At 49.7% G+C, this 15,142-nt stretch overlaps 1 protein-coding gene across 4 annotated transcripts in view; it reads right to left on the bottom strand.

Annotated features, from left to right (window-relative positions):
* Positions 1-12,993, bottom strand: part of GCNT4 (glucosaminyl (N-acetyl) transferase 4) — a 92,378-nt gene extending 79,385 nt beyond the window's left edge. For 2 of the 4 annotated variants that reach the window (XM_073624092.1, XM_073624107.1), the window contains exons 1-2: positions 12,877-12,987; positions 155-211 (exon numbers count right to left, since the gene is read on the bottom strand). The gene's annotated coding sequence lies outside the window, so the exon portion shown is untranslated. Of the gene's footprint in view, positions 1-154; positions 212-12,876 lie in introns of all 4 variants that reach the window. The other 2 variants (XM_073624096.1, XM_073624102.1) reach the window with 2 other exon arrangements.
* Positions 12,994-15,142: the final 2,149 nt, after the last annotated feature.

Here is a 15,142-nt window from a genome sequence, read left to right as displayed (position 1 = left end):
AAACAAATGTAGAGCAGGGCTGCAGAAATACAGGTACAACTTATGTAGGAGGATGTGTTTCACCTCTGCATATCACCCGAGGCCAGACACTTCACTAGATATATGTAAGGGTTTACAACTACTGTGAAGTAAAAAAATATCCCCTAATACTTACAGAAGTCCTCACTCAATCCAGTGCTGTGCCTGTCTAATGTGGCTCTCTCCTCTTTTCCTGCATTCACAGAACAGAGAAACAACAAAGTGAGACACAAGCTCCAGCTGCTGTCAAAGAAATCCTCTAAGGAGAGAGCAGGGGTGGGGCTGAGCCATGCTGTGTGAGTCTAGGGACACACACAGCCCAGCTTGGAAGCGAGTCCGCACATCTAAAATAAATAAATACTAAACTGGGCTTAGTGCTCCAATAACTTATACTCACAGCTGCACTCAAAGAACACCAAATACAAAAGTGTAAAAAACACTCAAAATATTGTTGCGCTGCGTCTAAATTGAATTTTAAACAAATATATGCAATAGGTACACCATATAAGCCCCTGTTCACACCAGCGCAACTTGTCATGCAATTTGACAGTTCCAAATGGCATGACAAGTGGCACCCAATTGCCCGCAATGGAAGTGCTCATATTACCGCAACTCATACCGCAGCGATTTTGAAAAAGAATCCTGCACTACTTTTTGCCAATATCATTGCGACTTGCACAGATTTCTGTTACGTAACAGTGTGAACAGGAACTTAATGTGCAGTGCCTTGAAACTTTAAATACAGTCATACATGATAAGTGTACCATACAAATGTGCAATCATTTATGATATCAAACCAAGTACTAACAATAACTTAGTGTTAACAAAATATGCACCTAATAAATGTGCTATGACTTTAAATGTTAAAGGGTGATTAACCTAATGTTGGCCAAACTCTTGAGACTGTCCTAATGAAGAAAATGCGTTGGGCGGAGCCTGTGCTGACGTCATCACACTCACCGAGTCAGTGGCAGTGCTTAAAAGTTTTTTAATGCCTTATATTCAGCGATGCTTGTGAGTAAATGAACACTTGATTTACATCATTAAAAGTATACAGTTTCACACTATGGACTGCTGTTAGGTTTCTCTTGCCAGATTGATATGATGGGAGGGAGAGAAGTATCCTGTAGCTTCTCCTGTGGTTTCCGGATCCTAAATCAAGGTACCCTACCTACATAGCCCCTGTTGATATCCTGGGAGGTCTCTATGTGCCTGAAGACAACTGCATTTTGAAAGCCCACCAAGACCACACATAATTTGGGCCTTAATGGATTTTTGTCATTCACTCAAAGTAGTTGTAAAGACTTCATGCATTCTAAACCTTCTGTGTCCTGCTTCCATACAATGCCCCCCCAATACTCAGTTCCCTCTCAGTCCAGCGAACGGGAGCCTCGGATGTCCCTGGTCTCTCTCTCCTCATTGGAAACAAAGCAGCAGGAGTCATTAGCACCTACTGTTGTCAATCACGGCCAGTGAGCTAATAAGGAGATAGCGGGTGGTGGAGCCGAGCGGTTTGTCTGTGTCTTATGAATGCATAGAGTGGGGCTCGGGAGCAAGCATGCACCAGTAGTCCTATAGCAAGCGGCCTGCTTTTGGGGGCACTGTTCGAAGGGGTGGAGCCAGGAGCACCGATGGGGGACTCAGGAAGGAGAGGATCTGGGCTGATCTGTGCAGGTAAGCATGACAAATTTGTTTAAAAAAAAAAAAAAACCCTTTAGAATCAAACCTTTAGGGTTTGCTGTGTTCTGCGCATGCGTGGGCACTTTTTGACGGTGGGAACAAATTGACAGGACAACAACAATTGGAGCAGTAAAAAAAAAAAAAAAGCAGCCAGGCAATGTTTACCCAACAACATTACTCAGCCACTGAAACAGAAAAGGTAAAAAGACCCATTGTTTCTTTTGTATCTCTCTGTTTATTTATCTACACATGAAATGGATGAACTTATCTGCAGGTGAAGTCAGGCCTCATGCACACTGGACGTTATAAAAATGGCAGTAGCTTCAGCTGTAGAAAGCTGAGTTTTGCAGCATTTAGTGTTTGCGGTTTTTAGCTTTTTTTAGTAAAACTATACTTCCACAAAAGCTTATTTTATTTATTTATTTATTTCAGGTACTTATATAGCGCCGTCAATTTACGCAGCGCTTTACATATACATTGTACATTCACATCAGTCCCTACTCTCAAGGAGCATACAATCTAAGGTCCCTAACTCACATTCATACATACTAGGGACAATTTAGACAGGATCCAATTACCCTACCAGCATGTCTTTGGAGTGTGGGAGGAAACCGGAGTACCCGGAGGAAACCCACGCAGACACAGGGAGAACATGCAAACTCCAGGCAGGTAGTGTCGTGGTTGGGATTCAAACCAGCGACCCTTCTTACTGCTAGGCGAAAGTGCTATCCACTACACCACTGTGCCGCCCAGCTTATGCCTAAAAACATGCTGATAAACACTAAATAGCTGCGTTTTTCAGCGTTTTTAAGCTTTTATCAGAGTTATAGCGTATTTAAAGCTGAAAAAACTCCTGACAAAATCCACTACTTCTGGGGGCTTTTTCCAGCCAGAAAACGCCTCTGCCAAAAACTGCTGATAACAGCCTATGTGTGCATGGACACATAGGATAACATGCTAAGGAGTTTACTGGCTGCAGAAAAAACATCTGAAGCCAAAAACAGCAGCTGTAAAACCATCCAGTGTGCATGTTTCTCTGTTTAATCCCTTATTAACCCTTAATTTACTCTAATCAGCCTTAATTAGCCTATTCTCCTTCTCCATTTCATTATTATTTTCCTGCTGATTTTTTTTTGTACACTTCTATTTTATAAACTATTAATAATTAAAAGGTTTATTTTGTTTGCTTTGTTTGTTAATATTTTTATACCTTTAACATAGATTTACAAATTTTACATTGAAAAAAGCGCAAAAAAATAAATAAAATGTATTTCATTAGTAAATAACTTTTCATTGCTATGTACCATTGCTGACAGCTGAAGTGTAAACAAAACAGCAGTAAGTAATTGGTATCGACGAGTATAACAAAAAAAAAAATGTATCGGTATTTGTTATAAAAAAAAAAAAAAAAAAAAAGATATTAGTGCATTCCTACTTATGTATGAGTTTTTGAAGCTTAAAGGCATTGCACATGTATTTGGTGCACCTATTGCATGTATTTGTTTCTTTAGGATTTGATTTAAAGGCACAGCGCAACAACATTTAGCGATTTGAGCCTGCACGTCTGCTTCCATAGCAAGCAGTTTGTTATGGTGGCAGACACATAAGAGAAAGAGCCGTGAGCGTCAGAGGGAGACTCCAGAAGAGGAGGGGGGCCACTATGTGCAGGTAAGTATAGGATGCTTATTATTTTAGGGAAGAAAGACGTAGCCTTTACAACCACTTTAAAGATGGCGGTGTGGAAAAGGGATGTTGGGATGCGAATATTAAAGGTAGAAAAAAATGGAAAGGGGGGGATTATTTTATCAAAAACTTAGTTGATTCTCAGAACAAAATTCCAGCAGAGGTAGTGAGCCGTTCACCAGTATGTGACTTTAAAGTGGTATTAAACCCAGAAACAAATTGTAATATACTACAGCTTACCAATTCTTAGTTGCGGCGGTTGCATCCGTTCTCTTTTTTCCTTTATTGTCAGGTTTATGGCCAGTAAATGTGTTGTTTCTTTAACTTCATTAATGTCACTGCACAGCAGCGTGGTGTGTTCCACTGCTGTGTGATGACATGTAGCGCCCTCTAGTGTGCTTTGGAAAAATACAGGCATGATGCCTTTTACTGTACACCAGGGATGTAATGTGACTGGGGTACATAGAAGACAATCATTTCCTGTGTAAGCTAATGTTGAGACGCAGGTCAGCGCTCATAGTGTTAATGAGCCCTAGCACAGGAAATGTGTTACTGATCAGTACAATTAAAGGAAAAACAAAACGAAAATGAAAGATAATGCAGCCATCACATCTAAGGGCTACAATATATTAAGTATGTGTTATGGGGGGGGGGGGGGGGGGGGTTAACAGACTAGATAATCCTTGGCTTCTTTCTGCTGTCTCTCTTTCATGTTTTTATACACCTTGCTGCAGGAAGAGGAAGCATGTGAGATTGAGAAAGGACACCATCACCCTCCACTCACATGGTCTGAGGTGGCATCTGAAACAACAAGCTACTGTTCATGACCATAAATGAACACAGATCAGCCCGGTGCTCTGCTTCCCACTAAACTACCCCGGTGCTCTGCTCCCCACTAAACTACCCCGGTGTTCTGCTTCCCACTGAACTACCCCGGTGCTCTGCTTCCCACTGAACTACCCCGGTGCTCTGCTCCCCACTAAACTACCCCGGTGCTCTGCTTCCCACTAAACTACCCCGGTGCTCTGCTCCCCACTAAACTACCCCGGTGCTCTGCTTCCTAATAAACTACCCCGGTGCTCTGCTTCCTAATAAACTACCCCGGTGCTCTGCTTCCTAATAAACTACCCCGGTGCTCTGCTTCCTAATAAACTACCCCAGTGCTCTGCTTCCCAATAAACTACCCCGGTGCTCTGCTTCCCACTAAACTACCCCGGTGCTCTGCTTCCCACTAAACTACCCCGGTGCTCTGCTTCCCACTAAACTACCCCGGTGCTCTGCTTCCCACTAAACTACCCCGGTGCTCTGCTTCCCACTAAACTACCCCGGTGCTCTGCTTCCCACTAAACTACCCCGGTGCTCTGCTTCCCACTAAACTACCCCGGTGCTCTGCTTCCCACTAAACTACCCCGGTGCTCTGCTTCCCACTGAACTACCCCGGTGCTCTGCTTCCTAATAAACTACCCCGGTGCTCTGCTTCCCACTAAACTACCCCGGTGCTCTGCTTCCCACTAAACTACCCCGGTGCTCTGCTTCCCACTGAACTACCCCGGTGCTCTGCTTCCTAATAAACTACCCCGGTGCTCTGCTTCCCACTAAACTACCCCGGTGCTCTGCTTCCCACTAAACTACCCCGGTGCTCTGCTCCCCACTAAACTACCCCGGTGCTCTGCTTCCCACTAAACTACCCCGGTGCTCTGCTTCCCACTAAACTACCCCGGTGCTCTGCTTCCCACTGAACTACCCCGGTGCTCTGCTTCCTAATAAACTACCCCGGTGCTCTGCTTCCTAATAAACTACCCCGGTGCTCTGCTTCCCACTAAACTACCCCGGTGCTCTGCTTCCCACTAAACTACCCCGGTGCTCTGCTTCCCACTGAACTACCCCGGTGCTCTGCTTCCCACTGAACTACCCCGGTGCTCTGCTTCCCACTAAACTACCCCGGTGCTCTGCTTCCCACTAAACTACCCCGGTGCTCTGCTCCCCACTAAACTACCCCAGTGCTCTGCTTCCCACTAAACTACCCCGGTGCTCTGCTTCCCACTAAACTACCCCGGTGCTCTGCTTCCCACTAAACTTCCCCGGTGCTCTGCTTCCCACTAAACTACCCCGGTGCTCTGCTTCCCACTAAACTACCCCGGTGCTCTGCTTCCCACTAAACTACCCCGGTGCTCTGCTTCCCACTAAACTACCCCGGTGCTCTGCTTCCCACTAAACTACCCCGGTGCTCTGCTTCCCACTAAACTACCCCGGTGCTCTGCTTCCCACTAAACTACCCCGGTGCTCTGCTTCCCACTAAACTACCCCGGTGCTCTGCTTCCCACTGAACTACCCCAGTGCTCTGCTTCCTAATAAACTACCCCGGTGCTCTGCTTCCCACTAAACTACCCCGGTGCTCTGCTTCCCACTAAACTACCCCGGTGCTCTGCTCCCCACTGAACTACCCCGGTGCTCTGTTTCCCACTGAACTACCCCGGTGCTCTGCTTCCCACTGAACTTCATCGGTGCTCTGCTTTCCGCTGACTTACCCCGGTGCTCTGCTTCCTAATAAACTACCCTGGTGCTCTGCTTCCTAATAAACTACCCTCGGTGCTCTGCTTCCCACTGAACTTCATCGGTGCTCTGCTTTCCGTTGACTTACCCCGGTGCTCTGCTTCCTAATAAACTACCCTCAGTGCTCTGCTTCCCACTGAACTACCCTCGGTGCTCTGCTTCCCACTGAACTACCCTCGGTGCTCTGCTTCCCACTGAACTACCCTCGGTGCTCTGCTTCCCACTGAACTACCCTCGGTGCTCTGCTTCCCACTGAACTACCCTCGGTGCTCTGCTTCCCACTGAACTACCCTCGGTGCTCTGCTTCCCACTGAACTACCCCGGTGCTCTGCTCCCCACTGAACTACCCCAGTGCTCTGCTTCCTAATAAACTACCCCAGTGCTCTGCTTCCTAATAAACTACCCCACTGCTCTGCTTTCTAATAAACTACCCCACTGCTCTGCTTTCTAATAAACTACCCCACTGCTCTGCTTCCCAATAAACTACCCCAGTGCTCTGCTTCCTAATAAACTACCCGGTGCTCTGCTTCCCATTGAACTACCCTGGTGCTCTGCTTCCCACTGAACTACCCCACTGCTTTGCTTTCTAATAAACGACCCCGGTGCTCTGCTTCCTAATAAAAGACCCGGTGCTCTGCTTCCTAATAAAAGACCCGGTGCTCTGCTTCCTAATAAAAGACCCGGTGCTCTGCTTCCTAATAAAAGACCCGGTGCTCTGCTTCCTAATAAAAGACCCGGTGCTCTGCTTCCTAATAAAAGACCCGGTGCTCTGCTTCCTAATAAAAGACCCGGTGCTCTGCTTCCTAATAAAAGACCCGGTGCTCTGCTTCCTAATAAAAGACCCAGTGCTCTGCTTCCTAATAAAAGACCCAGTGCTCTGCTTCCTAATAAAAGACCCGGTGCTCTGCTTCCTAATAAAAGACCCGGTGCTCTGCTTCCTAATAAAAGACCCGGTGCTCTGCTTCCTAATAAAAGACCCGGTGCTCTGCTTCCCACTGAACTACACCGGTGCTCTGCTCCCCACTGAACTACCCCGGTGCTCTGCTCCCCACTGAACTACCCCGGTGCTCTGCTTCCTAATAAACTACCTGGTGCTCTGCTTCCCACTGACCTACCCCGGTGCTCTGCTCACCACTAAACTTCATCGGTGCTCTGCTTCCTAATGAACTACCTGGTGCTCTGCTTCCCACTGAACTACCCCACTGCTTTGCTTTCTAATAAACGACCCCGGTGCTCTGCTTCCTAATAAAAGACCCGGTGCTCTGCTTCCCACTGACCTACCCCGGTGCTCTGCTCACCACTAAACTTCATCGGTGCTCTGCTTCCTAATGAACTACCCCGGTGCTCTGCTCCCCACTGAACTACCCCGGTGCTCTGCTCCCCACTGAACTACCCCGGTGCTCTGCTCCCCACTGAACTACCCCGGTGCTCTGCTCCCCACTGAACTACCCCGGTGCTCTGCTCCCCACTGAACTACCCCGGTGCTCTGCTCCCCACTGAACTACCCCGGTGCTCTGCTCCCCACTGAACTACCCCGGTGCTCTGCTCCCCACTGAACTACCCCGGTGCTCTGCTCCCCACTGAACTACCCCGGTGCTCTGCTCCCCACTGAACTACCCCGGTGCTCTGCTCCCCACTAAACTACCCCAGTGCTCTGCTTCCTAATAAACTACCCGGTGCTCTGCTTCCCATTGAACTACCCTGGTGCTCTGCTTCCCACTGAACTACCCCACTGCTTTGCTTTCTAATAAACGACCCCGGTGCTCTGCTTCCTAATAAAAGACCCGGTGCTCTGCTTCCCACTGACCTACCCCGGTGCTCTGCTCCCCACTGAACTACCCCGGCGCTCTGCTTCCCACTGAACTACCCCGGTGCTCTGCTCCCCACTGAACTACCCCGGCGCTCTGCTCCCCACTGAACTACCCCGGCGCTCTGCTCCCCACTGAACTACACCGGCGCTCTGCTTCCCACTGAACTACCCCGGCGCTCTGCTTCCCACTGAACTACACCGGCGCTCTGCTTCTCACTGAACTACCCCGGTGCTCTGCTCCCCACTAAACTACCCCAGTGCTCTGCTTCCTAATAAACTACCCCACTGCTCTGCTTTCTAATAAACTACCCCACTGCTCTGCTTCCTAATAAACTACCCCGGTGCTCTGCTTCCCACTAAAGTACCCCAGTGCTCTGCTTCCTAATAAACTACCCCACTGCTCTGCTTTCTAATAAACTACCCCGGTGCTCTGCTTCCCACTGAACTACCCCAGTGCTCTGCTTCCTAATAAACTACCCCGGTGCTCTGCTTCCCACTAAACTACCCCAGTGCTCTGCTTTCTAATAAACTACCCCACTGCTCTGCTTCCTAATAAACTACCCCACTGCTCTGCTTCCCACTGAACTACCCCACTGCTTTGCTTCCTAATAAAAGACCCGGTGCTCTGCTCACCACTAAACTACCCCAGTGCTCTGCTTTCTAATAAACTACCCCACTGCTCTGCTTCCTAATAAACTACCCCGATGCTCTGCTTCCCACTGAACTACCCCACTGCTTTGCTTCCTAATAAAAGACCCGGTGCTCTGCTTCCCACTGACCTACCCCGGTGCTCTGCTCACCACTAAACTTCATCGGTGCTCTGCTTCCTAATGAACTACCCTGGTGCTCTGCTCCCCACTGAACTACCCCGGTGCTCTGCTCCCCACTGAACTACCCCGGTGCTCTGCTCCCCACTGAACTACCCCGGTGCTCTGCTTCCTAATAAACTACCCGGTGCTCTGCTTCCCACTGAACTACCCCGGTGCTCTGCTCCCCACTGAACTACCCCGGTGCTCTGCTTCCTAATAAACTACCTGGTGCTCTGCTTCCCACTGAACTACCCCACTGCTTTGCTTTCTAATAAACGACCCCGGTGCTCTGCTTCCTAATAAAAGACCCGGTGCTCTGCTTCCCACTGACCTACCCCGGTGCTCTGCTCACCACTAAACTTCATCGGTGCTCTGCTTCCTAATGAACTACCCCGGTGCTCTGCTCCCCACTGAACTACCCCGGTGCTCTGCTCCCCACTGAACTACCCCGGTGCTCTGCTCCCCACTGAACTACCCCGGTGCTCTGCTCCCCACTGAACTACCCCGGTGCTCTGCTCCCCACTGAACTACCCCGGTGCTCTGCTCCCCACTGAACTACCCCGGTGCTCTGCTCCCCACTGAACTACCCCAGTGCTCTGCTTCCTAATAAACTACCCCACTGCTCTGCTTTCTAATAAACTACCCCACTGCTCTGCTTTCTAATAAACTACCCCACTGCTCTGCTTTCTAATAAACTACCCCACTGCTCTGCTTCCCAATAAACTACCCCGGTGCTCTGCTTCCCACTGAACTACCCCAGTGCTCTGCTTCCTAATAAACTACCCGGTGCTCTGCTTCCCATTGAACTACCCTGGTGCTCTGCTTCCCACTGAACTACCCCACTGCTTTGCTTTCTAATAAACGACCCCGGTGCTCTGCTTCCTAATAAAAGACCCGGTGCTCTGCTTCCTAATAAAAGACCCGGTGCTCTGCTTCCCACTGACCTACCCCGGTGTCCTGCTCACCACTAAACTTCATCGGTGCTCTGCTTCCTAATGAACTACCCTGGTGCTCTGCTCCCCACTGAACTACCCCGGTGCTCTGCTCCCCACTGAACTACCCCGGTGCTCTGCTCCCCACTGAACTACCCCGGTGCTCTGCTCCCCACTGAACTACCCCGGTGCTCTGCTTCCTAATAAACTACCCGGTGCTCTGCTTCCCACTGAACTACCCCGGTGCTCTGCTCCCCACTGAACTACCCCGGTGCTCTGCTTCCTAATAAACTACCTGGTGCTCTGCTTCCCACTGAACTACCCCACTGCTTTGCTTTCTAATAAACGACCCCGGTGCTCTGCTTCCTAATAGAAGACCCGGTGCTCTGCTTCCCACTGACCTACCCCGGTGCTCTGCTCACCACTAAACTTCATCGGTGCTCTGCTTCCTAATGAACTACCTGGTGCTCTGCTTCCCACTGAACTACCCCACTGCTTTGCTTTCTAATAAACGACCCCGGTGCTCTGCTTCCTAATAAAAGACCCGGTGCTCTGCTTCCCACTGACCTACCCCGGTGCTCTGCTCACCACTAAACTTCATCGGTGCTCTGCTTCCTAATGAACTACCCTGGTGCTCTGCTCCCCACTGAACTACCCCGGTGCTCTGCTCCCCACTGAACTACCCCGGTGCTCTGCTCCCCACTGAACTACCCCGGTGCTCTGCTTCCTAATAAACTACCCGGTGCTCTGCTTCCCACTGAACTACCCCGGTGCTCTGCTCCCCACTGAACTACCCCGGTGCTCTGCTTCCTAATAAACTACCTGGAGCTCTGCTTCCCACTGAACTACCCCACTGCTTTGCTTTCTAATAAACGACCCCGGTGCTCTGCTTCCTAATAAAAGACCCGGTGCTCTGCTTCCCACTGACCTACCCCGGTGCTCTGCTTCCTAATGAACTACCCCGGTGCTCTGCTCCCCACTGAACTACCCCGGTGCTCTGCTCCCCACTGAACTACCCCGGTGCTCTGCTCCCCACTGAACTACCCCGGTGCTCTGCTCCCCACTGAACTACCCCGGTGCTCTGCTCCCCACTGAACTACCCCGGTGCTCTGCTCCCCACTGAACTACCCCGGTGCTCTGCTCCCCACTGAACTACCCCAGTGCTCTGCTTCCTAATAAACTACCCCACTGCTCTGCTTTCTAATAAACTACCCCACTGCTCTGCTTCCCAATAAACTACCCCGGTGCTCTGCTTCCCACTGAACTACCCCAGTGCTCTGCTTCCTAATAAACTACCCGGTGCTCTGCTTCCCATTGAACTACCCTGGTGCTCTGCTTCCCACTGAACTACCCCACTGCTTTGCTTTCTAATAAACGACCCCGGTGCTCTGCTTCCTAATAAAAGACCCGGTGCTCTGCTTCCTAATAAAAGACCCGGTGCTCTGCTTCCTAATAAAAGACCCGGTGCTCTGCTTCCCACTGACCTACCCCGGTGTCCTGCTCACCACTAAACTTCATCGGTGCTCTGCTTCCTAATGAACTACCCTGGTGCTCTGCTCCCCACTGAACTACCCCGGTGCTCTGCTCCCCACTGAACTACCCCGGTGCTCTGCTCCCCACTGAACTACCCCGGTGCTCTGCTCCCCACTGAACTACCCCGGTGCTCTGCTTCCTAATAAACTACCCGGTGCTCTGCTTCCCACTGAACTACCCCGGTGCTCTGCTCCCCACTGAACTACCCCGGTGCTCTGCTTCCTAATAAACTACCTGGTGCTCTGCTTCCCACTGAACTACCCCACTGCTTTGCTTTCTAATAAACGACCCCGGTGCTCTGCTTCCTAATAGAAGACCCGGTGCTCTGCTTCCCACTGACCTACCCCGGTGCTCTGCTCACCACTAAACTTCATCGGTGCTCTGCTTCCTAATGAACTACCTGGTGCTCTGCTTCCCACTGAACTACCCCACTGCTTTGCTTTCTAATAAACGACCCCGGTGCTCTGCTTCCTAATAAAAGACCCGGTGCTCTGCTTCCCACTGACCTACCCCGGTGCTCTGCTCACCACTAAACTTCATCGGTGCTCTGCTTCCTAATGAACTACCCCGGTGCTCTGCTCCCCACTGAACTACCCCGGTGCTCTGCTCCCCACTGAACTACCCCGGTGCTCTGCTCCCCACTGAACTACCCCGGTGCTCTGCTCCCCACTGAACTACCCCGGTGCTCTGCTCCCCACTGAACTACCCCGGTGCTCTGCTCCCCACTGAACTACCCCGGTGCTCTGCTCCCCACTGAACTACCCCGGTGCTCTGCTCCCCACTGAACTACCCCGGTGCTCTGCTCCCCACTGAACTACCCCGGCGCTCTGCTCCCCACTGAACTACCCCGGCGCTCTGCTCCCCACTGAACTACACCGGCGCTCTGCTTCCCACTGAACTACCCCGGTGCTCTGCTTCCCACTGAACTACCCCGGCGCTCTGCTTCCCACTGAACTACACCGGCGCTCTGCTTCTCACTGAACTACCCCGGTGCTCTGCTCCCCACTAAAACTACCCCAGTGCTCTGCTTCCTAATAAACTACCCCACTGCTCTGCTTTCTAATAAACTACCCCACTGCTCTGCTTCCTAATAAACTACCCCGGTGCTCTGCTTCCCACTAAAGTACCCCAGTGCTCTGCTTCCTAATAAACTACCCCACTGCTCTGCTTCCTAATAAACTACCCCGGTGCTCTGCTTCCCACTGAACTACCCCAGTGCTCTGCTTCCTAATAAACTACCCCGGTGCTCTGCTTCCCACTAAACTACCCCAGTGCTCTGCTTTCTAATAAACTACCCCACTGCTCTGCTTCCTAATAAACTACCCCACTGCTCTGCTTCCCACTGAACTACCCCACTGCTTTGCTTCCTAATAAAAGACCCGGTGCTCTGCTCACCACTAAACTACCCCAGTGCTCTGCTTTCTAATAAACTACCCCACTGCTCTGCTTCCTAATAAACTACCCCGATGCTCTGCTTCCCACTGAACTACCCCACTGCTTTGCTTCCTAATAAAAGACCCGGTGCTCTGCTCACCACTAAACTTCATCGGTGCTCTGCTTCCCACTGAACTACCCCGGTGCTCTGCTTCCCACTGAACTACACCGGTGCTCTGCTTCCTAATAAACTACCCCGGTGCTCTGCTCCCCACTGAACTACCCCGGTGCTCTGCTTCCTAATAAACGACCCCGACTATAGATCCCCCTGTAGTAAATCCAGCGATATGTCCGGAGCTGTCATACAAGTGGTGCATTATGAATAGGAGGCCCGCAGTGTGCGGATCGCTCATCATCTCCTCCCTCTCCATACATGGCCGGTAGCGGTGCGGCTCCGCTGGCCATCTACATGTAAAGTACTCACCGGGCTGAGCGGTGCGGGGCTCCGTGCTGGGATCGCTGTGCCCGGGGCAGAGTCCTCCCTCCCAGCCGGCTGTGCGGTGTGACAGCTCAGGAGGAGTGTGAGCTATGCGATGGAGACAAGGGGCAGGATGACTGGGGAGAGGGGGAGGAACTAGTATGAGCGGATCTCCCATCACATACACAACGGATCTCCTCCCCCGATCACATCGTACACGAATCATACACCAACTTTATGTCATTACCAGCCAACCTCTGACATGTGTAGTGCCCCCCCCCCCCTTGCAGGAGCCACTCGGTAATTGGGGTTCTCTGTTCTGTGCCCACACTCCAAGGACACCCTCAGCCCCTCTGACACATCTATAGGGTGGTTTACATCTCAGGAGCCTATAGGCAGAGAATTATGAACCCCCCAACCAAAAAGACAAGACCAACTTTTTTTGCTGTTGTTGATAAATTACCGCATCGGTCTAGTTAATGCAAATTTCAGTAAAAAACACACTAAAGTGAGTTTTAGGGCAAACAAATGCAATAAATAGATACCCAACATGTCAAACCTTAAATCTGTGTGCGTCCGTGAAATGGTGACATACAGTACCCTATATTTTCTATAAAGAAAACAAAAATAGTCGTAATTGAAAAATCTAAATGGTCATCAGACAACCAACTTATGCCCTGTACACACAATCGTAATTTTCGTTGGAAAAACCTTGGATGGTTTTTCCGACGAATTCCGCTCAAGCTTGGCTTGCATACACACAGTCACACAAAAGTTCTCTGAACTCTCAACCGTCAAGAACGCGGTGACTAGGGATGAGCCGAACACCCCCGGTTCGGTTTGCACCAGAACCTGCGAACGGACCGAAAATTCGCATGAACGTTAGAACCCCATTGAAGTCTATGGGACTGGAACGTTCGAAATCAAAAGTGCTCATTTTAAAGGCTAATTTGCATGGTATTGTCCTAAAAAGGGTTTGGGGACCCGGGTCCTACCCCAGGGGACATGTATCAATGCAAAAAAAAGTTTAAAAAACGGACGTTTTTTCGGGAGCAGTGATTTTAATGATGCTTAAAGTGAAAAAAAAAAAGTAAAATATTCCTTTAAATATGGTACCTGGGGGGTGTCTATAGTATGCCTGTAAAGTGGCGCGTGTTTCCCGTGCTTAGAACAGTCCCTGCACAAAATGACATTTGTAAAGTAATAAAAGTAATTTAAAACTGCTTGCGGCTTTAATGTAATGTCGGGTCCCGGTTATATGGATGAAAATCAGTGAGACAAACGGCATGGGTACCCCCCCCCCCCCCCAGTCCATTACCAGGTCCTTTGGGTATTGTATGGATATTAAGGGGAACCCCGCACCCAAATTAAAAAAAGGAAAGGCGTGGGGCCCCCAGGCCCTATATACTCTGAACAGCAGTATACAGGCAGTGCAAACAAGACAGGGACTGTAGGTTTGTTGTTAAGCAGAATCTGTTTGTAATTTTGAACTGGTACATTTTTAAAGTGTAGCTCCAGCCAAAAAATCTATTTTTAAGCTTTTTGGAAAACATAGGGAAGGGTTATCACCAATGTGACATTTGTTTTGCTGTCTGTGCACCTCTTCAGAAGATTTCACCTCACTTTTTGTCCCAATGCCAAATGTTTTTTGACAATTTGGGGTTTTTAGTGAAACAAGGATTGGTGATAAAGCATCAGTGAAGAGGGGAGACACTTTTTTCCCATATTAACTCTTACAGGAGAGAATTTCCCTTCCTAGGGGTAGATTTCATCTCACTTCCTGTCTCCTTCCGTTTGCAAGTAGGAGTCGTTTGTAAGTTGGATGTTTGAAAGTAGGGGCCTGCCCTATATACTTAGCAGAAATTGGGGCCTTAGGTGTTGTTGTGGCCACAACACTGTAAGCCCTCACAGGGCCCTGCTGTGAAATATTAGATCAAGAATTGTAATTACATGCCCCTGTTGAACAGGGTCAGAAAAATTGGGCCTTTGGTGGTGGTGGTGGTGCTGGTGCCACGACACTGTAAGTCCTCACAGTTACTCTTGTTGGGCGCAGAAATGGGCCCTGCTGTGAAATATTAGATCAAGAATTGTAATTACATGTCCCTGTTGAACAGGGGCAGAAAAATTGGACCTTAGGCACTGGTGCCACAACACTGCAACCCCTCACAGATACTCTAGGAATGAGCCCTCCTGTAAAATATTGCATCAAAAATTGTAATTAAACAAACAAGATATTTGGGGGGCACACCCTAAAAGATGCATTAAAGCTGGT

The sequence above is a fragment of the Aquarana catesbeiana genome, linkage group LG01 (assembly GCF_042186555.1).
Source record: "Aquarana catesbeiana isolate 2022-GZ linkage group LG01, ASM4218655v1, whole genome shotgun sequence".
Taxonomy (NCBI): Eukaryota; Metazoa; Chordata; class Amphibia; order Anura; family Ranidae; genus Aquarana; species Aquarana catesbeiana.
Note: the sequence above shows the minus strand (reverse complement) of the source record. Positions and strands in the feature narration are given on the sequence as shown.